Below are 22,657 nucleotides of genomic sequence, written 5' to 3'. Positions count from 1 at the left end.
GCCTTCCACAATGTGGCCATGACCCCACTACATCAACAGACCTATGTACAGATGCATTGGGATACATGTTATAATAGTTCATTTTACTTCCTCCTGCCTTAATACTAATCATCTCCTACTTACATTTCCTCTTCTGCTAAATGACCTCTTACTTTGTACAGCTTTCTCTCCTTTTCCATTTATCCTTTTTTTATGTAATGAATTCTACTTTCAAACCTTTCTGAGAATGAATTATCTTCTGGCTGTTTTCTTGTTACTTGTATAACTTGTAAGTTAATGTGATAGTAATACTAGTGTTACTTATTGTGAAATTTTATTTAATCTGTACTGTTAAATGACCAATTATATATTTTCTATTTTCTAGTTTGGAGTTTTTCTCCCTGGGCCTCCACTGAAAAGGGCTCAAGCTCAGTCAGACCATCTCGGTCAACAAATGTCAAATAAATAAATAAATATGTTGTTTCAAAGATGGTCTGCAACACTGAACCACATATGGTCAAGACCCTATAATTGATATTACTGAATGTCAAAAATAGCAAAAATATGTGAAACTGTGTTTTTGCTTGGAGGGCAAGCCCTCTCGCATCCCCTACACTCCTACTAATTGTATATATATTAACTCTGGAATCACATTACTATGGGGAAAATGGCATATTCCTTGATCCCCTATGTCCTGCGATCTCAGTACAGTTTGAGGTTTTAGTACTGCGATCATATGGTCTTGAGTATATGTACTCTGGCATTCTGAAATATCTTTATTCTAGAGCTGACGTATGCACTGGTGCAAACATATATATATATATATATATATATATATATATATATATATATATATATATATATATATATATATATGCATATATAACAGCTAACACCAGCAATACTGTTCACTGAGTTACCCTTTCTTAAAAATAATAGGACTGCCAGATACTGCACAGTGTTTTGCATGTATACAAGGAAGTATTGATTCTTTCGCACATAATAGCTCACATTTTATGTATAAAAACAACTCATATTAGGCAAATTGCAAATGCAAATTATCTCAGTGTTTTGCAACATTGTGACACACCTGTTAAATGCAAACTGTGTTTACTAGTACCTCGAAGAAATAACATATCATACTAAGCAAATACAAACTGTATATTCTAAACTGTGATGTTTTACTAGTACATTGAAGGAATAATATAATCATTATAGGCAGATAGTATGAATTTTACTTTTTATACAGTAAGGAACTATCATGAAATTAATAAACAGAACAAAGTCAGATTAAGTTTTATGAGCACTCGCAAATGTTGAAACTTAAAATTAAGTAACACCCACTGTCGAGCTCTTCTGTACAGAATTTCTATTAGTTTTTTTAAAATATGTCTGGTTTACTGGTTGTGTGGTATAAAGGGAAAAGCCCTGACTATGCCCCAGATTATTTGGGTTAATTTAGCAGTTAAGACACTGGAGGAGGTGATCAGTGATAGTGAACGTAAAAGCCTGACATTTTCTCACCACTCTGGGGTTGGGGTTGAGGGCAGAGAGAAAGATAGATGTGCTGCCCTGCTGACCCTTACACCAGGGTAGGAGACATAGCATAAGTGATAGTGTGTCTGGAAGCCACTGAACTACAAAGCAACCATGTGCCTGCAAAAAGCAACCAACATTAAACATGCGTTCATAGTTAAACTATCAATATTAAACTCCAGATTGTTCTTAACTAAATAATAAACACACATTCAACAGTCAACAAAGCAAGGAAAATAAGGAATATCACTCAAATGACAATGTTCCTCTTTACTATAATCAAGTCCTTCCTTTACACCCAAACACTCACATACAAAATCAATTACACCCACTTACTTATATAACTATATACATCATATATCTGCTTATTTATTTTAACATTTGTTTACTGGGACAGAGCCCATTTTTAGTAGAGGCCCAGGGAGAAAAGCTCCAGCCACATGTCTATTGAACGTGAGAGAAAACCCAGACAAATGCAGGAAGGACATGCAGACTCCTCACAGAAGGCAGCCCAGCCGAGAAACGAACTGGAGAACCTCTTGCTGTGAAGTGACATCACTAACCACTGCACCACTTGAGATCAAATGAATAAATGAATAAAAAAAATAAACAAAAAATACATAAATAAAGGCCTAGAAATGTATCTCATACAGTTCAACCTAATAAACTACTTCTGTCCTCTCAATATTTTGGCTCAGGAATCAGAGACAATGACCCAAAATCTGGAACAGATTTTAATATTTCTTTTATATATTTGGAAAATTGCAAGGACAACCAGCTTTGCATTTGCAAGCATTTACTGAAGGATCGAAAGTCTGAAATTCACATTTGTCTTTAGTGACTGGAACCTACATCAATTTATAAGAAATATACATAAATTATAAGGAACATATCAAAATACTTCTCTACGTCTTTGCTCAATAATGCTGGGCAAAGCCAAAAATAATGATACCACATAAGCCCAAAAAGGAATACGTTTTAAATATTATTTTTATTTCATTTTGTCTGTTTGCTAACCAGGTAAATTTACTGGGCAATCTGTCCCTTTTCAAGAGTGACCCAAGAGCTCCATCTGGTTAAATGACTTACTCAAAACTACAAGGTAAGTAAATGAAGGTGGGAGGAATCAATCCCTGCACTTTTGCCTACAGGAAGCAATGCATTTACAGCTCAGAACATTGTGTCAGACAACCCTAATTCACATAAAAAATAATAGAATAATAAGTTTTACATGTCATGCATTTTCTGATCAATAAGAACTATAAAACTCTTCTTCTTCTTTCGGCTTTTCCTGGTTAGGGGTCGCCACAGCGGATCACCTGTCCGCTCATGATTGGCAGTGGAGTTTTACAGTGTCGAGTTGCCAGCTCGACGCCCAACCTTCCACAGAAGGCACACACTCACGTCTAGGGCCAATTTAGAGTGTCCAATCCACCTACAGCATGTCTTTGGGATGTGGGAGGAAACCGGAGGAAACCCACACGACCACAGGGAGGACATGCAGACTCCGCACAGAAGGCACCCCAGCCGAGTATAGAACTGGAGAACTTATTGCTGTGAGGCGGCAACGCTAACTGCTGCACCACCGTGGCCGCCCAACTATAAAACTCTAATGATTGCTATTAATGATAGACTGCAATGCTCAGTGATTTATCAGAAAGTTAAACATTTTGTTAAGTACATGAGCACACACACACACACACACATGCAGATGTTGACTCACACATACACACGTGAGCATGCACAGATACATACTTGCATATGGATGAATGCATACACACACACACACACACACACACACACACACACACACACACACACACACTTTGCACTACATGATTACTAGTCAGACCTACACTAAACACAGTAACATCTTCATAGTGGTCCTGACTTTTTAAAAAAGATTGCACTACCACTGAATTGCAGGCTTGTATGCTATTATGCCATTTTAAGTTGATAGCCTGTCACTAATAATATAAACCAAGAGACCGTTAAGGAGCCTTGTCCAAATTCTCAATTGCTACATTGTGCTGCCTGTTTAAATGACTTGATTAAGGATTCACAGCAGGCGTATGAAGGTGGAAAGATTCAACTCTTGTACCCTTGGAACAGGAAGCAGTTCACTGACAAGTCAGAGCTTTAGTCCTCTGTGCTAACTGCCAGACAGTGACTATAACAAACACCAGGATGTCTCTTACTGCCATTGGCCATACATTCGAGTCAATGAAACAAATAAATCAGAGCTGTCCCTTGTCAAAACAAAGCAGCTGAATGGATGCAGATTAATGTAAGTGAGAGATGTGGGTGGCACACTTTTTTACATTTATAAGGCTCCTTGGATAGCACCAGGCCTAAGAAAGCTGCCTAAGTCATGTGCGTAGTCTAGTCCTTCCATCATGGTGCTGGTAGGGGGACTAATTGACTGACTTATCATGGGAATATTGATGGTTGGTGCCTAGTAGGGGATAAAAAAAGGCTGCAATATTTTATAGTCTCATGCCATGCATACTCACTGAGGTTTATTTGCATAGATTATTTTTTATAAAATCTGTTTTATTAAGTTTGCAAAATAAAAAAAGACATTAAAATGAAATTCTCAGTTATTTAACATTTGTTTACCAGGAAAGTCTGACTGGGACAGAGTCCACTTTCAGTAGAGACCTGGGAAGAAATGCTCCAAATGCATATCTTTGAAATATGGGAGAAAATCCACAAGAATACAGGGAGGACATGCAGTCTCTGAAGAGAAAGCACCCCAGCTGAGAATCAAACCAGAGAACCCCTGGCTGCAACGTGACAACACTAGCAGCTGCACCACTGCAGCTCTCCTTGAAATTCAAAATAAAGCTGCTCTCTTTGTATTTAAAGGTAGGATCCTGATCTAAAGGCATTTTATTGATAACTGTGTCAGTAATAGTCCCTGCAATTTTCATGAGAAAACTTTTAAAGCAAAGACTTTTATATACAAACAACAAAAATAACCATTGACAGTCAGTAATAATGGGGTTGTTCTTTGGAAAATTATCATTAATGAAGGTGTTATAACATGCTTACATACATACATAACAATATTTCAAGCACTGGCATTAATGCCTTTCTAGCCTGCCAATATACCAAAACAGTTGTTTCCATAATAAGTGTCCAGGCTGTTCTTTAAAATATCTAAACAAGTTCAGCTTTAATGTAATTTGGTAGTCTGATCCATGCATCAGCTGCTGTCTCGGAGAACCAGTTAGTACACTTTTCATTCCTACAGCATCTTCTACATAGGTTATCTGATAATTCTCTACTACTTTTAGATAATGCCAAATATTCCCAGAGGTAGTTGTCACTAAATGCCCTATATACCTGAATAAGATCTCCTCTTAAATATCTATATGAGACGCTGTACAAGTTCAGATATTTTAGTCTTTCATAGTAACTTAAATTTTCACATCCATGGATGCCCTTGGTATATTTCCGCTGTACTCTTTCCAGTTTACTCATGCTTGTTTTCTTATAAGGTTCCACAGTGCTATTCCATACCCAAGTTTGGGTCTAATGTACCTAATAAACAATGACTTCATCATTTCACATTTCCTAGACTTTATAAATCTTTTTATACAACCTATAGTTCTATAACTATTATTAAGACATTGGTTGATATGAGCAGAAAAATGCAAAGTTGTATTTACCCATATACCCAGTTCCTTAAATGAGTCTACAGTTTCAATAATTTTGTGCTGTAATAAATATACACATTTCAATGTCTCTCAAATCTTTATTTATCAACATATTTCTATCTGACCTGTACCCAAATGGTCAATTTAGTCAAGTTCTTTTGCAGACATGCCCTAACCATATCAAGCTATCTGTATACATGCTACAGAGTACCTCAGATGAAAAAGATAGATCTGAAATATGCAATTCAAAAAAATAAGGGCCTAGAACAGAGCCCTGTGGGACACCCAGAGTGTTAGCAGGAATTTCACCTGTCAAATTGCGTTATGATACTTGTCATGTCCTATTTATAAGCCATGCACATTTCACAAAATGAAAGTAGACTTAAGGGTCTGTATGACTCTGGGTTTGTCCTACTCCTCTTTTCCTTGAAGACAGGTTTAATAAGTGCATGTCTCCAATGTTGAGGAATCTCCCCATATTTATATGATCTAGTAAATAATAGAATGGTACCATAAGCTCTTGCTGAAGAATTCTGTCTCCTCCATTTATACTCAGACACCTAGTCATTGTTCTTTAACCATGTTTCACAGAAAATAACATCATCAGTCTTATGGAAAAGTAGAACATTATAGCAATAACCCATGCCTGGGTGTGGGTAATGCGGGATTTACCCACCAAACAAAGACAACCGTGGGTAAATCTCGCATTACCCACACCCAGAAGTGGGTTATTGCTATTATACTATGACATTATTTAAGAAAAGAAATAATTACTTTTCTTAAATAATGGCATTGTATAATGCCTCTTTGCTGCCCTTCTGCAGCTGTCTGGTATCTGCGGCAATTCTGATGTACTGCGCATGCCTACACAGTGAGAAAGCAAGATCTCTGTTGCTTTTTACTGTTTCGCTATGTTAAATGGGTTTAACATAGCAAGACAGCTTTAAAATAAGCAACGGAGATGTCTGTTGCTTATTTTAAAGCGGTGTCGCTATGTTAAACCCATTTAACATAGCGAAACAGTAAAAAGCAATGGAGATCTTGCTTTCTCCATTGCTTTTTTTTTTTTAAACCTGTCTCGTTATGTTAAATGGGTTTAACATAGCGAGACAGGTTTAAAATAAGCAATGGTACTCTGTTGCTTATTTTAAAGCTGTCTCGCTATGTTAAACCCATTTAACATAGTGAGACAGGTTTAAAAAAAAGCAACGGAGAAAGCAAGATCTCCACTGCTTTTTACACACTGTGTCGCTATGTTAAAGGAGTTTAACATAGCAAGGCAGCTTTAAAAAAAGCAACAGAGATCTCCGTTGCTTTTTTTAAACCTGTGTCGCTATGTTAAACTCTTTTAACATAGCGAGACAGTGTTTTAAAAGAGTCTTATACTAATGGAAAAAGTCCGGGCGACCGGACCTTTTTCCATTAGTATAAGTCAATTTACAACGTGCACGCTGGCCAATCAGCGTGCACGTTTTGGAATATTAATGGGGGGTCATGGTATAATTTCCAATAAAACATCTTTATTAACACTAACAACCATGAGAGATGCATCAGATATTGCTATCTGTGAAATGTTAAAATTTCTTCCTAGCAAGAATCTTGCCTTGCGTTTGTCAAATATTGCAAAGTACCTGCTGCAAAAATTACCTTCCCTGATCATGACTAGTGCTTGCCATCCTGTCTGAGCATGTGTGCCCAAAGTTTGGCTTGGATGCTCTACACATTTCCATTTTTTTTAAAACCGGATATTTTTTCATATATATATTTACTCAAAAAATATTTTCATTAACAGTGATATGATTTTCCTTTCTATATGTCATTTATGAAAAACATATCCTAACACCTGTACAAGCTATGCTATCTAAGAGCGCTGTAAGTTCCCTACTAATAGAGAAACCTTGCAGATATGATCCTTTGTACCGACATGAATGATAAGAGATCCGTACTTCCTTATATTAATGTGTTCTGCATTGCATTAATTACTAAAGGCATACTCATTTAAGGAATCCACATTCAGCTACAAATCAATAAAACATTCTAAACAAAAACAATAATTAAGATCAGTTACCACAGAATTCAAAGAGAACATAAATCTTAACTTCAAAGTCACACAATCAATATACAACTAAACATTAAATGAAGTACAGCAAAGTTGTTACTCTGACTGTACAAGTTGTTACAGTCGGACAAAAGCTAGAATTCCTTTACATCACATGACAATGCGCACACATCAGCTTTTGCTTACTATCCCTCGCAGCTGCACCTGCTGGCAAAAAACAATAAATCATAAACCAAGACAGGATTGTTTAGATAAGCTCTAGAGTGTCCTCTCTGCAGTCTGTGTGAATGTATAGCTGATTGGGTCCTTGGGATGGCAAGTTTGTTGGTTTAAAACCTATCCATTCCTAACAATCAACAGTGAAAATTAAAGGTAAAACAACAACATATAAATCAAAGTAAATCTTGTCTACAAGCTGTCCTTTCCTTCCTATAAACAGTGAAAAACAGTGTATAAATAATAAAATATCATTTTTCTTACCAAGGTACTGCACAGTCAATCACAAACCAATACAGAATTGTTTAGATAAGTCCTGTTTGGTGAAGTTAAGATCCTATTTTAAAATACAGGGAGCACGAACATGGTTTAGGTCCACACAGTTTCTGTAATCACCAAGAAATGTATAGCATATGGCTATAGGTACACAATTACCATCATATTTATGCACATATTCAGTTCTTAATATTTTGAATTCTTGAAAATGGTAAGGACCCTATGATTCACTGTAGTACAAATAGCGGTCTGATACAGGTCATGTAGTACAAACACCAGTCCGATACAGGTGCTGTACTTCAAACAGCAGTCTGATACAAGTGCTGTACTACAAACAGCAGTCCGATACAGGTGCTGTAGTGCAAACCTCAGTCCAATACAGGTGCTGTAGTACAAACAGTAGTCTGATACAGGTGTTGTAGTACAGACCTCAGTCTGATACAGGTGTTGGAGTACAAACAGCAGTCCAATACAGGTGCTGTAGTACAAACCGCAGTCTGATACAGGTGCTGTAGTACAAACAGCAGTCCAATACAGGTGCTGTAGTACACACCTCAGTCTGATACAGGTGCTGTAGTACAAACAGCAGACCGATACAGGTGCTATAGTACAAACAGCAGTCCGACACAGGTGCTATAGTACAAACAGCAGTCTGATACAGGTGCTGTAGTACAAACAGCAGTCTGATACAGGTGCTGTAGTGCAAACAGCAGTCTGACACAGGTGCTATTGTACAAACAGCAGTCTGACACAGGTGCTATAGTACAAACAGCAGTCTGATACAGGTCACTCTTCAGTAAACACATATTGTAATGCATTCAGCTTGATGTCATTTTCCAGTACAGCCTCTACAAATGCAGATTGTATTCAAGGTATGGACAGATCTTTCCTTCTACAGGATGGAAGTAGGATGGAAGTATTACATCTTTTATTCTGGAGACTCTCTCCCGAAGGTACATTCCAGCATTCTCTTCATTGCTGCTGCAAGAAACCTAATGGTGGAAATATTATCTCTTTAGTATTATCTCTTTAGCATTATCTCTTTAGTATTATCTCTTTAGTATTATCTATTTTGTATTATCTCTTTAGTATTATCTCTTTTGTATTATCTCTTTAGTATTATCTCTTTTGTATTATGTTTATGACATTTGTTGTTGTTAACTCATATTTTAATTTCATGTTTATGAGTTGTGAACATGATATGATGTGCAATTACATTTCATGTACAGAGGTAACAATCATGATCTGTTCATGATTTATTTAATGATACCACATTCATAGTTTGTTCACTGTATTAGCAGTCTAACATAATTTGCCTGAGAATGTGTAATTAACAGGAGAGATGTAACACTGATTTGAGAGTAACACTTTTAAAGTGCACATAACTGGTTAAATATGGTACATGACCATACAAGAAGCTTCATCCTTAATGTTAGTTATACTGCATGTATAGAAACATAACAATAATACTTATTTGTTCACCAAGTAGGCCCACTGGGCACAAAGTACCTACCTATTCAGGGGTGACATGTGAGCAATGCTTGACTAAGTCACTTGCTCAAGGTTACACAGTAAGCAATTGAGGGTTGAGGGAATCAAACTCTGTACCACAAAAACTAAAGCTCAAAACCTTAACCTCTGTGCCAGTATTTCTTATTTTCAATGCATTGCATTCACTAATGGTACACATAAATGATCACAACATTCTTGATTAGGTGGGTTCCTATTCATGCATTTTGGTTTGACTTGTCACTCTGTATATATATTTTTTATAATTGGCATGCCGTAACTTTTGTGCATTGTAAAGTGTATGTCTTTATTTTGTGGTGTGCAAACAGATAAAAATGTGCCCAGTATACTACTGGGAATATTTACAAGCTCATCTTGGACTTATGTGTAACCATACTAGTAGTCACTCATTTAAAGCAAATACTGATGCATGCACTTTCTCTCATGTCAGTTTTAGCCGCTATGTGACATTGCATTTTGCTGGCTTATCCATAATGTTGCTTTTTACTAGTTTGCTTATTGACAGTATATGTATAGCAAGCATCTGGCATTGAGATAGGTTACATCTGATTAACATTAAGTCTGCACTTTGCATATTGCTGTACTGGTCCATTTATAAAAACGTGCTAAGGATTTTCTGTTATGGGTTGTATGGAGACTGTCAGTGATTTGCCTATCCTGAGTGTTTTGCTATAAAAAAGGATTCATTAATTTTGCTTTACTTGATGTTCAAACATCTGCATTTTTGATTCTTAAGAGCTTCTGTTCCATATACCTTATCTGTTTCATATGCTAATACCTTATATTCTGAAGAGCTATAATTGTTTGCCTCATATTCCAACAGCTAAACAATTTCTGTTAAGCAACATTGCTTTCCTACCTCTGACATTAAAACTAGCCATATAACCTTCTGTTTCTAAGGTAAAGTTGCTATTTGAAAGAGTTCAACAATGGGGAAGAGTGTTTCCTCTGGCTTTGAATAAATAATGCTACTTTATCTAACCAGAAAAGGTAGAGCTTTAGTTTCAGATATATTATGACAGCGGGTATATAGCTACTGAGTATCATCCTAGTAATGTATTTTTGAAAAAGCTGCAAATTTTCATTGACTGGATCTGATAGAAGTTAGTTCACCATATCTTATTACATGGGTATTCTGTGCTGAAGAATTTATATTTTTCAGACTTGTACTGAAGCCAAAAATGCAGTATTAATTTTTTGTGTAGCCTTTATTTATGTAAGAGATGCTGAATGTCTTTTTTGTATGGTTTGGATGACCAGGCATTCATTACCTTAGACTTTATTAATCTAATGAGCCTTTACTTGGTTCAGGGCCTGCTTTCAGAGGTGATCCAGGAAGGTTATTCTGGTTATCTGTGGCTTTGCCTTCTCTAATAAGACTCAAGACCTAGATAAACAAGCAATGTTTGACTCTTTGCTGATGTTTTGAAACACAGGAACAAGGAAAACGATTTAATCTCTTCTAGTGTCTGTATAGTTGCTTAAACTGATAGAGATGCTTTCTGTATTATCTGTTCCTGCTGCATTTTGTTTTCTCTTTTGAGAAATCTGTTTGGTCTGGTGTTTTGCTGTATGTGGCAGATAGAAATTTCACTTGTTTTTTCATTGGTCAATTTGTTTCCTGAGTGATAATTAAATGCACAGAGGATATCTGTGGCCTTGTCTTCTCTGATAAGACTCAAGGCCTACAATAGCAAGCATTTTTGACTCCCTGCTGGTGATTTTCTCATCCACCCTGACATTACGTATCCTGACTTTTAAACTTGATGGTTTTTGACCTGATCTCCCTTAGTGTAAATTGAACTTTGAAAGCTCCTCCCATTCAACACTGTTGTTGTTAGCTCCTCCAATTCTACACTGCTGTTGATAGCTTGAATTAATTTTTGCTTTTCCTTGTGAATATTTTGAAAAATCCATTTGCCTGTCATTATCCATTTTGTAGATTTACTTGGTCTGAATTCATTATCCTGAATATAGTGCCACCGAAAGAAACCTAAGTACTTTTAATCAATTATGGGTCTATGATATGGCATTGAAAAGGCCTTTCATCAAATGGCTTTAAAATCAAAAATGCCATTAATGGAAGTCGCTTTTGCAAGATTGCAGTGCAGTGAAGATCTGAAAATTTGCCCTTTCCTCACTGTAGTGCAATCTCAGAGTTGGTATATATATTTAGCGGGGGATGTGGGGGCACAACCCCCTACCAAATCAATCTCTGTTAATGGCATTTTCGATTTTAAAGCCATTTGATGAAATCATGTTTTGATGCAGTGATATAGACCCTCAAATATTGTACTTCCTTAGCATTTTGAGGCAAATTATTATTATTTCCTCTCATTGTCTTTGCTATAGGTTTGCTTGTCTTGAAATCACCTAGGTGTTGTCTAACTAGTTGCTTAAGTTTCAGGGTTGCCACCTTTCACTGTGGCTCGAACTGGACTAAGGCCCCTTTGCACCTCCCATAACCCCACCCATCTCCTCCAATCTCCATGCCCACTGTTCACCCATTCTGTGATGTCACTATCTCAGGTGAGTGTGAATACCTTCTTTTTTCCACTTGCAGTGCTTTTTTTCTGGGGATTAACTATGGTTTTCTGTAAAAAAAAGCATAGTAAACTCACCGATTTAACAAATTCTGATATTCTGTTTCTTTTTTCTTTTCTAACACAGAATACTGGAGTTTGTACAGTGCTTCCAGACTACCAAACAATGGGTTTGATTTCTGGGTAGTCTGGGAAAAAAACATATAGATGGCAATGCTATTAAGTTTATTTGTGGTAGCATTACACTGTGGAAATAGTTTATATGTTTTTACATTAGGAGGACTTAAATTATTCATCTAGTGGCAACAGGTGATTGCCTGGTCTGTCTGAGTTGCAAAACACATAGACAGGCTCTAAGCAAGCAATAATGCCAGACAGAGTGTGTGTTAATGTGTAATTAATGCCTGCCCAGGGGTGACACCACAGGCGGAGGGCCTCTAGACCCCAGGAAGGGCATTAATTACACTTTAACACAGACCTTAGATGGCATTATTGTGCTTAGAGAATGGTCTCTCTGTAAAATTGTTGCGTTTTACTTACTTATTTATTTTTTTAAGTGCTATTTTTTAATATATTTTTGATGTAAAAAGTTCCTTTGCCTAATGTTTCAAACTTGCTGTAATATATGTTAATGGTGTTGGAGGAAGCATTTTACATGTGAAATATAACACTTTAAGAAATCCAGGTATTTACTTTATTTTTTGGTCACTTACTACTAAAATGTTTGATTTATTGCCAGTCATTGGGGGCAGAAGATATTAAATAATGACACATTTGAGTTTCAGAGTTTTATTTCCTTTAGAAAATTCATGGTAACACAAATCCTTTTATTTAAGCAAGTTTGTAATTTTATAAGAGCAATAATTAAAATCTGTTCTTATTTTTGAGCCTTTGTTCCCCTTTTATTTTAGGCTTTGTCCAGATTCTTTCAGATGAAGGGTCCAGAGGTATACAAACCTTTTTGCTGCTGCCAGTGGTAGATCTTGCTCTCTCTTTCTCTCTTGCACACACACACACACACACACACACACACACACACACACACACACACACACACACACACACACACACACACAGCCCGCAGCTTCAGAAAATGCATGCTAACACAAATCATTTAAAATATGTTTCCTATTTTGAGCCCCTGTCCTGTTTATTTAGGCTTATCCAGATACCTTGATCTAAGAACATACTTTTCAACTGTACATATCTTTGCAGAATGCCTAGATTTTTGCCTCATATTTTCTGTCGGTTCTTCATAAAAAAATGTGTTTTTTGACAAGCCACTGGGATGATCTAAAGATTAAAACTGCTAAATAATGACAGGTATTTGAGTTTCATATTTCATATCCTTCAGAAAATACATGCTAACACAAATCCTGTTATTCTAGCAACTTTCTAAGTTTATAAGAGCAATATTTAAGAAGTGTCTCTTAATATGTCAGTCTCTGTCCAGATTTCTTGTGCTAATAGGTTGATAACTATGGCTGAGGTCGAGAGGTACACACTCACACACACCCACACACACACACACACACACACGCACACACATGCACACACACGCACACACATACACACATGCACACACACACACACACACACACACACACACACACACACACACACACACACACACACACACGCACGCACGCACACACACACACACACACACACACAAACATACAGTCTCTTCTGCTTTCATGCACGCATTCACTCACACGTAGACAGAAACATAAACACACATACACACACTTTTCTGTTTCACTCAGTCTCTCTCTCTCTCTCTCTCGCTATCTTTTACTCTCATACGCATATATACTCTAACACACACCCTTTATTTTTAATTTTTTTATTTTTTTTATTTTAGACTTGCTAAACAGCAAAAACCTCTTAGCAAGTGTACAATAATAGCTGGCTTACTCTCATTTTGCTGAAATGCACACATACACTCACATGCAGACATAAGCACACAATTTTTTTTTTGTCCTTTTCTTTCACATTTTGCACTCACTAAACAGCAAAAGTGCTGCTTAGCAAGTGTAAAATAATGGCAGCCATTTGTTTTTTTCAGTCTGAGCTGCACGGCAACTTCATATGCTGCTGTGAAGTAGCAGGTTTATTTTTCAGCAGGCATTACTTGTACATTAATATGCCACTGGAGAACATTGATTCTCCAATCAGGTACTGATGTACAGTTTGCCCACTCTCTAAGTGTAGTTGTTTTATTGGTCAAAGAGATCATTAGACAGTTTACTGTATTTTTAGTACCTGTATAAATTTGGCAGTTTGCGAGGAGCTGCTCACAGGACAGCAGCAGATAGCAGTGTCCCGTATAGCTACAAACATCTAAAAAACAAAATTTCCTTATAAAACTACCCATAAAACTTCACCCTGTAACCCACTTATTGAAGAGCAACTACCCTGTGCATTGATAAATTTAGAGTAGCTAGTTTGTAAGTTGAGTGACACTGCCTTTAAAATTTAATATGATATAGCCAGGTCAAGTTAGTAACCACAAATAGAACCTTTAGTTGCCCTCTGTTAACCACCATACACCAAACTCTTATAGCTTACCAATTATAGGACCTGACAAAATGGATGGTAATTTATCACTTTCGCCACAACCATTTTGGTGGATATGGGTATCTTGAGACAATGTAGCAATTATCTCATGTTTACTGACAACCACTTAAAGAAACAGATACAGTATGTGAGAGATGTAGATATACAATGTCACTCGAGGTAAAACTCTCACGTACAATCACGCATAATATAAGCCAGGTTGTCAAAATTACACACACACACACACACACACACACACACACACACACACACACACACACACACACACACACACACACACACACACACACACACACACACACACACACACACACACACACTGCACCCACAACATATAGTACACACCACACGCATAGACCATTTTATGCTGAGGCACTTAAATACTGTCTTCCTAAACCCAAAAGATATCCAAACATTTCCAACTGCAAAGTTTATCCTCAGCAAACTCATAAGCACATGACAAAAGCAGCCCCAAACACCTCACATACAGTTGTATTCAACAAAACCCATAATTCAAGCAAACATGCTATTCAGGGCTCTAGACATAGGGGACTCCATTATATGACGCACTCATGCCCCACTCACCAGACTGGACAAGGAGAAGGTGACAGCAAATGCCCCACTCATCAAGATGGACAAAGAGAAGATATCTAGAGCTAAGATCTGCCAAGTTACGCAAGCACTAAAGTCATTGTACCTAGTCATAGGGGATCCATTTTATGACACACTGATGCCCCACTCACCAGGCTGGACAAAGAGAAGATATCTGGAGCCAAGATCTGCCAAATTACACAAGCACAGAAGTCATTGTACCACAGGTACCATTATGATTCAGTCATAGACCTTGTAGATGGGAATGACCTAAGATATACCTCCCTAGACTATATGAAGACAGACATTATAGATTTCTCAGACTGTGTCTCATGCTGTTATGTGCATAGCATTGAGAAGCATTCTACCTTCATCAAGAATGATGCCATAATATGAACAAAAGATCACTGACTTTAATAACTGGCTTAGCTTCTGATGTCATTCTAAGGGGACACAGTATTTGTCAGCATGGGAAGACATGGTCAAAACCATGTTGCTTTGCTGAGGGTGTCTGCACCTGTCCCTTGTAGGCTTCTGAATTTTGGCTAAAACTTTATCTTCCCTATAGAGCCTGTTTTGGGCAATGTCAAATTGATAAACCTCCACCATAACAAAGGCAACCCAAGAATACCTTAAGGTGTTACTGCTCAATGCCAGGAGCTCACACAAGAAGCTACACTCTCTTCAAGCTACCCTGATCCTGGAGAATGTAGTCGTGCTGTTACTAAGACATGATTTAAAGCCGCAGAAAGTACTCTGACAGTGTAAGCTTTTGGTGGCTTCCACACATTTAGACCATCAATTACACAGATAGGGACTAAAGGTGGGGAAGTCTCAATCTACAGCAACAGACACACCTTTAGGTTGGTTAAACAGGGTGACACAGTGGAATTTCTGCAATTGTGAATGAGTGACACAGTGGAATTTCTCCAATTGTAAATTACTATAGACAAAGTTTCCTACTATAGTACTAGCAAGTTATAGGTCACCCTGTATATCCTATGAAATGCATAGCTCATACACAGACCTAGGGAGTCATTCACCATTCTAGCAATCACCTTAGTCATGGGGACTTTAACTATCTTCCTATAGACTGGAAATTCTGTATGGCCTTAAATTTGCAAGCACAGAGATGTCTGGACTTTACAAACACAAACACCCTTGACCAGATAGTAGATACGCCCACTAAAAGTTCTAACATATTTGACCTGGTACTCACAAATATGGAATAACACTGCACCCCCCCCCCATGTCACTTCCTCCCTGGTAAGGTCTGATCATAATTTTTCCTTTGAAATAAAAATCAGTATAGTAACTCCAGTAAACCCTGCAACAGTTAGTGATATTACAAAGCAAACTATATTTTATTAAGCAACAGTTTGTCAAAATTCAAGGCCCCTCTAGACCCAGTGAAGACACAGCAACCTGTACAGAATTACTCACAGAAACTCTGTACAACCATATGAATGCCTGCATGAAGGCTGCTGTACCTACCAGAAGTAAGCCCAAAACTAACTCTAAAAACAAACCACCCTGGTGGAATTCTAAATTAAACAGGTTATACAACAAAAGGAAAAAAAGTCATGGCTAAAATCAGGACGTGTAACTTCAAAAAGATAAGAACTTGCTCATCAAATTAAATAGACAACTAAGAGGGCTTATCAAGACAAAGAAAGTTAATTTCAAGGTCAAGATAAGGCAAAAGACAACCATAAGGCCTTCTTCAATAATGTTAGAAATCTCAAAGGCAGCACACAACAGTGTGCTGAACTGGTGGCTAATGGCACCATATTCACTGAGCCAGTGAACCTGATGGCTGACAAGTTCATTTCCAGCTTTACCCTCCCCACTCATCCCCAACCACTCCCAAGAAAATACCTTCAAATGTAATCTCATCAACTATAAATAGGGAGTGGGCCCTGGCTGAGCTCACTAAGGCCAAGAACAATGCGACCTGATAATACCCTGGAATGCCTCAGGAATAGCCTAAAATATGATCTATCATGACCACTGGAGTTGCTATTTACCTAGAGTCTCAGAACAGGCTTTGTGCCATGAGAATGGAGGACTGCATTCCTCTTCATAAGGGTGAACCATCAACAGACCCTGGAAAATGTAGACCCATTAGTCTGACTAATTTCGTACACAAAGCCATGTAATTAATTATTATGGAAATGATCAAGAGACACATAGGAAACCTTCAGACAATGGACCAAACCCAGTTTGGTTTGACAAGGGAAGGTCATGCCTACTAAACCTGGTGGACTTTTTTGAGAAAGTGACCAAGGCAATGGATGAGAGTAAAATTATGCACACTTCCTACCTCAACCTGGCTGATGCATTTAGCAGAGGACACCACTCAGGCATTGTAATCTAACTTACAGAATTTGGCATACACCCCATTATAACATGCTAGATAGCCAGCTGGCTGAGATATGACCCAGGAAGTTAGGATTGGTGAAACCCACAAAGAGTCCAGTCAAGGGGACCCAATACTCTTTGGCATGTACTTCCTAGAAGGCCAAGGACAATGTCAAAATCCTCTGGCTGACTAAGTTTGCAGATGATTGCAAGATAGAAACAGTCATAGAATTCCCTCAAGACACTAAAATCTTTCAAGAGCGTCTAGCACAGTCAAATGCTTGGTGCTAAAGCCACAGATTAAAACTGAATGGCAAGAAATGCATAATAGTACTTTCAAGAAAATTGGCTACCCCAGGAAAATACATCATCAACAAAATACCCCTAAGAATCAAAATGGTAGTTAAGAGATTTGGGTACTCATATATAGTAACCTAGCCTTTGTACAACATGCGTCCAAGGTAGCAAAGAAATCATTCTGTGTCGGTCAACTAATAAGTAGGGGCATGGTATCTAGGTCCAGGGAGGTCAAAGTGCCAAGTATTTGACCCTCATCACTGAGTATAAGGCACACTTTGGTATATGTCTGTCCAAACACTTTGAACAAACACAACTTCCACAAAGGTTCCTTGCCATACAGGGCAAAAACACAATGCCCTAGGTAGATCACGTCAGGTGTTACCTTTGTCTAGCATACAAAAAGCAAGTAATCTCAGTGGTATCCCGGAGTCTCAAACAACCCACTAAACAAGTATAGTGGGTCCAAAAACAAAACAGTGTAAGAAACTTCTCTGTGTGGAATCAGATCAGATGATGGTAGTAGAAGTAACAAAATTAAATTTGTCCTAAGTCAAAAAATAATAAAAAATATATAATTTGAAATATTTTATGGAATTACTAAGTATTCTAAAGTAATCCAAGCAGGGAAGATAGTGTGTTTCCAGTTGAAAATCCTTTATTAAGTACACACACAAGCAATCTAAGTAAAACAAAAATAACAGAGTAATAGTTTCCTCACAAGCTTTCTAACTATATATATATATATATATATATATATATATATATATATATATATATATATTTATACTTCTTATCAGACAAGGGAGTGGTTTATTGTGTTGTAAAACAAAGTGTTAATTGGTACACATGTTAAATTCACATCCCTTCCCTATCAGTGTGACATTCAAGCTGGTCCTTCCCTATGTAGTAGCTGTGCTAATAATACAACCCTTATGTACTTTAAATAAAATTAATAATGATGTGGTACCTCTTATTTAACCAGATTATTAAGTCTGTGATTTTATCCAAGACAATATATTACATGGCTACAATTTGCATGCAAAAATCCATTGTAAAAATCATATTCTATTTTCATAACCTATTGTTAACAAAGATCACTTTCGTCCTTCTAGACTTCTTCAGGTCTGTGTACAAGAACCCTAAAAACTATCTACAAAAATATTATTGTATAATTAGTTAGTACTGTTATTACACTTCATTTTGAATAAAGTGGAAAAAAGAACAATAATGAGAAAAATGTATAATGATGGAAAAAAATATACACTTAAATTAAAACGGATTTAACATGGTTTTTAAAACCAACTGGAAGAATAAAATAAAATAAAATTAGTCATGTAAACAATGTGGCAATTTTCTAAGTTCCAGTACGCTTTTAAATGAACAGTAGTAGTTTAGTCCAGAAGGGGGTGTAATTGTGTGACCGTGACTCAGTCTGAACCATACTAGTATCATGTCAGCAAAAATAATGACACTAAGACCAATGTAGCTGGTGGGAGCTCAGCTGGACAGCTGCGTCAGTTTTCAAAGCATTGGCCTGTAGTCCTTCAGTCAAATCAACAGCAGAATCAGTGTTAAATCAGCGAGATTAGATTTAAATAGATATTCTTCACCAATATTAGCCACCTGCCTTACAGAGGCATAAAGAATGCATTAAGACTTGTGAGAGTACTATCAATAGAAAAGCTTAAAACTGATGATACTGTACCCCCCCAAATAAAACAATCAGCTGTAGGGTATGTGACCAGTATGTAAACAGACTCTTGGCTTCATGGGCAGCTGATTAAATCAGGTAAGCTGTGTTGTATTGTAGTACATGACAGATAAGCTGTGTTGTACTGTGGTACATGACAGGTAAGCTGTGTTGTACTGTGGTACATGACAGTTAAGCTGTCTTGTACTGTGGTACATGACAGTTAAGCTGTGTTGTACTGTGTTACATGACAGGTAAGCTGTGTTGTACTGTGGTACATGACAGGTAAGCTGTCTTGTACTGTAGTACGTGACAAGTAAGCTGTGTTGTACTGTGGTACATGACAGGTAAGCTGTGTTGTACTCTGGTACGTGACAGGTAAGCTGTGTTGTACTGTGGTACATGACAGGTAAGCTGTGTTGTACTCTGGTACGTGACAGGTAAGCTGTGTTGTACTGTGGTACATGCCAGGTAAGCTGTTGTACTGTGGTACATGAGAGGTAAGCTGTGTTGGACTGTGGTACATGAAACTCAAGAAAACATTTTTCCACACAGATGCAAATGAAGACAACTGAATCTCATCCAAAAGCATGACTCCCTAATGTATAAGCACTGTGTATGAGTTACTAAAAGTAGTGTTCTGACAAACCTGACTTCAGGAATCCATGGCAGCTATAATCTCAAAATATAAGTGTCTTCACCCCATTTTGAGAATTAGAGATAAAAAGTACAGTTGTGTAAAATTTTATCATAACAGTAGATATCCTTGCCTTCACTGCTGCAGTATTCATCATATATGGGACACTCTGCCATGGACGCATGAAGTATAGCCAGTCTACCAAAGTCCACCATTGCATTAAGGTACGTTGAATGTCACCTATATGCTCCTCACATAGCATAGGGCATAAAGGTGACATTCAGGCATACCATCCTTAGAAATGATTGCCCCAGTTGGAACGTCAGTCCAAGGAAAACCAAAGAGAACCTGCACATCAAGGAAGGAAAAAGACTAGGGGGGGGTGGAAGGAGGGAATGAATACTGCAGTGGTGAAGGCAAGGACATTTACTGTAACAGTAAAATTTTATACTAGTGTACTATGTCCTTACATTCACTGCTGCAATATTCATCACTTATAGAGAGTGCCAAAGCTCAAGACAAAACTTGGGAGGAGGAAACAGCAGTAGACCCCTCTAAGAAGCCACGAAGAATGGCATTAGCAAAACCAGCTCTAGTTCTGGAGACACCATCCAACTTGTAGTGTTTGGTAAAAGTATGCATAGAAGTCCAGGTAGCTACTTGAAGAATATAATTAGTGTCTAAGCCCTTGAACAAAGTGCTGGAAGAAACCACAGCCCTGGTAGAATGAGCCTTTACAGAAGAAGCAAGGCTCTTGCCATGAAAAGTGTAACAAAAAGAATAAATCCAAGTAGAAATAGTTTACTTGGAAACAGCTAATCCTAAAGACCAAGGATGAAAAGAAACAAACAACTGATCAGATTTTTGATAGCTTTAGTCATATCCAAAAAAAATATGAGCTGTCTATGCATGTCTAAATATATGTAGCACCCTTTCCCTGTCAGACTGTGGAAATGGGAAACAGTAGGCAAATTAACAGACTAATTAAGTCACAACTCATTAACCATCTTGGGCGTAAAAGAAGGATTTGTACGCAAGGGCACCCTGTCCTCATGGAATATCAGAAAAGGTGGACAAGGCATAAGGACTTGTAACTCAGACATCCATCTGGCAGTAGTAAGAACTAACAAAAGAACTGTCTTCCAAGAGCAATGTTGCAAGGAAGCTGAAACAGCAGGTTCAAAAGGAACCTGAATCAAGTTTCTCCAGAACAAACTTAAGATCCCAGGGAGGAGGACAGACTTTCTGGGAGGTCTAATGTTAAGGATGCCTTTAACTCATTCACTCCAATAGAGGTCAGGAAGTTTGCACTGTAACTTCCAATAGGCTGAGCCTAGGCCTTTTAACAGAATCAAATTGTGTCCTTACATTCCAAACAAATATTCATATCTCTGGAGCCATAGGGGTTACGAAAGAAGTAAAAAAATGACTAACTCTTCAGCGCAAACTATTTTATCATGGTAGCATTCTTTAGATTTTAGGTCTTAAACTGAATTTTATAAGTCACAGTAAACACAATAACTATTACATTTGTAATATTTAGGTTCATAGGTGTGTACTAGGCTAATGACCACAAGGGCCTTTTTAAACCTAGCCATGCATCCCAAATCTCTGACAAGTTCTGATACCCTTAATAAGTGTAAGCAGGGGCTTGGGAGATGAAACGTTTACAAGCTAGGGCTTGGGAGATGAAACATTTACAGGTTGCCTGTGTCCATTAGAGACACAGGTGCCAAACCAGGGATACATTTCCTGTTCCCCATTTAATTGTCCAGGTTGCACCTGAATTGGGTTAGGGAGGAACTCTGCTTCACATGAATGGGGAGCCCGTTCCAGAGGTGGGGTAATCTCTGGGATACATACCTGTCTCTCCAGCAGGTCCTATTTATATCACAAATAAGACTTAAGTCTTTAGAAGGGGTGAATTTGTTTTGCAGATATTCCAGAGGTCCATCAGAGTGGGGTCTGACAATGCCCTGTATGTCAGACATAGATCTCCCCCCAAAAGCCTGCAGGAGACAGAATACAGGGATAGAGCCTTGAGGCAGTCTGCATAGGACATTTTACTTAAACCCATTGTATTCCTTTAGTGAGGAACCTCTGTGGATGTTCCAATTGCTGGATATGCTTGGTTAGGTACATACCAAAGGAGGCATTGTACTCAATGATAGGTCTGATGAATGCAGAATACAGTGGAGCAATGACTTCCTTGGACTTATATGCCATGCCTTTATTTAGAAGTTGTGCAACATAGAAGGATTTCCTCACTACTGTAGACACGTGATGGTCAAAGGCTAGATTACTATCTATGTGTGTCCCTGAGTCCCTGACTACTGGGTCAACTCTAAGAGGTGTGTTGTCAACATGATAGTAACCAGGGGTGGATGACTTCCCAAAGGATAAGTTTTGTAAACAACTTACAATATCTCAGCAACCACTCAAATTACAGACATACTGTCAGCAGCATTTTATTCATCTAGCTGAGAACTTTCATACAAGGCTACGGAGTTCTTTCTGTGGTACTGGGTTGTTCAGATATTTAGAAAAATGTGAAAATTACATCTATATAAATTAATATCATAAAACAGTTAATATCTATTTATCTACATTAGACAGATGTCAAATATTAATGCAGTTGAGTTTGCCATTGTGTAAGCTTTAAGAAGAAATATTTTAAAACCCTGTACATAGCATGGT

This window comes from Protopterus annectens, chromosome 7.part0, assembly GCF_019279795.1.
Source record: "Protopterus annectens isolate FY-2018-M chromosome 7.part0, PAN1.0, whole genome shotgun sequence".
NCBI lineage: Eukaryota > Metazoa > Chordata > Ceratodontiformes > Protopteridae > Protopterus > Protopterus annectens.
This window is presented reverse-complemented; position numbering follows the sequence as displayed.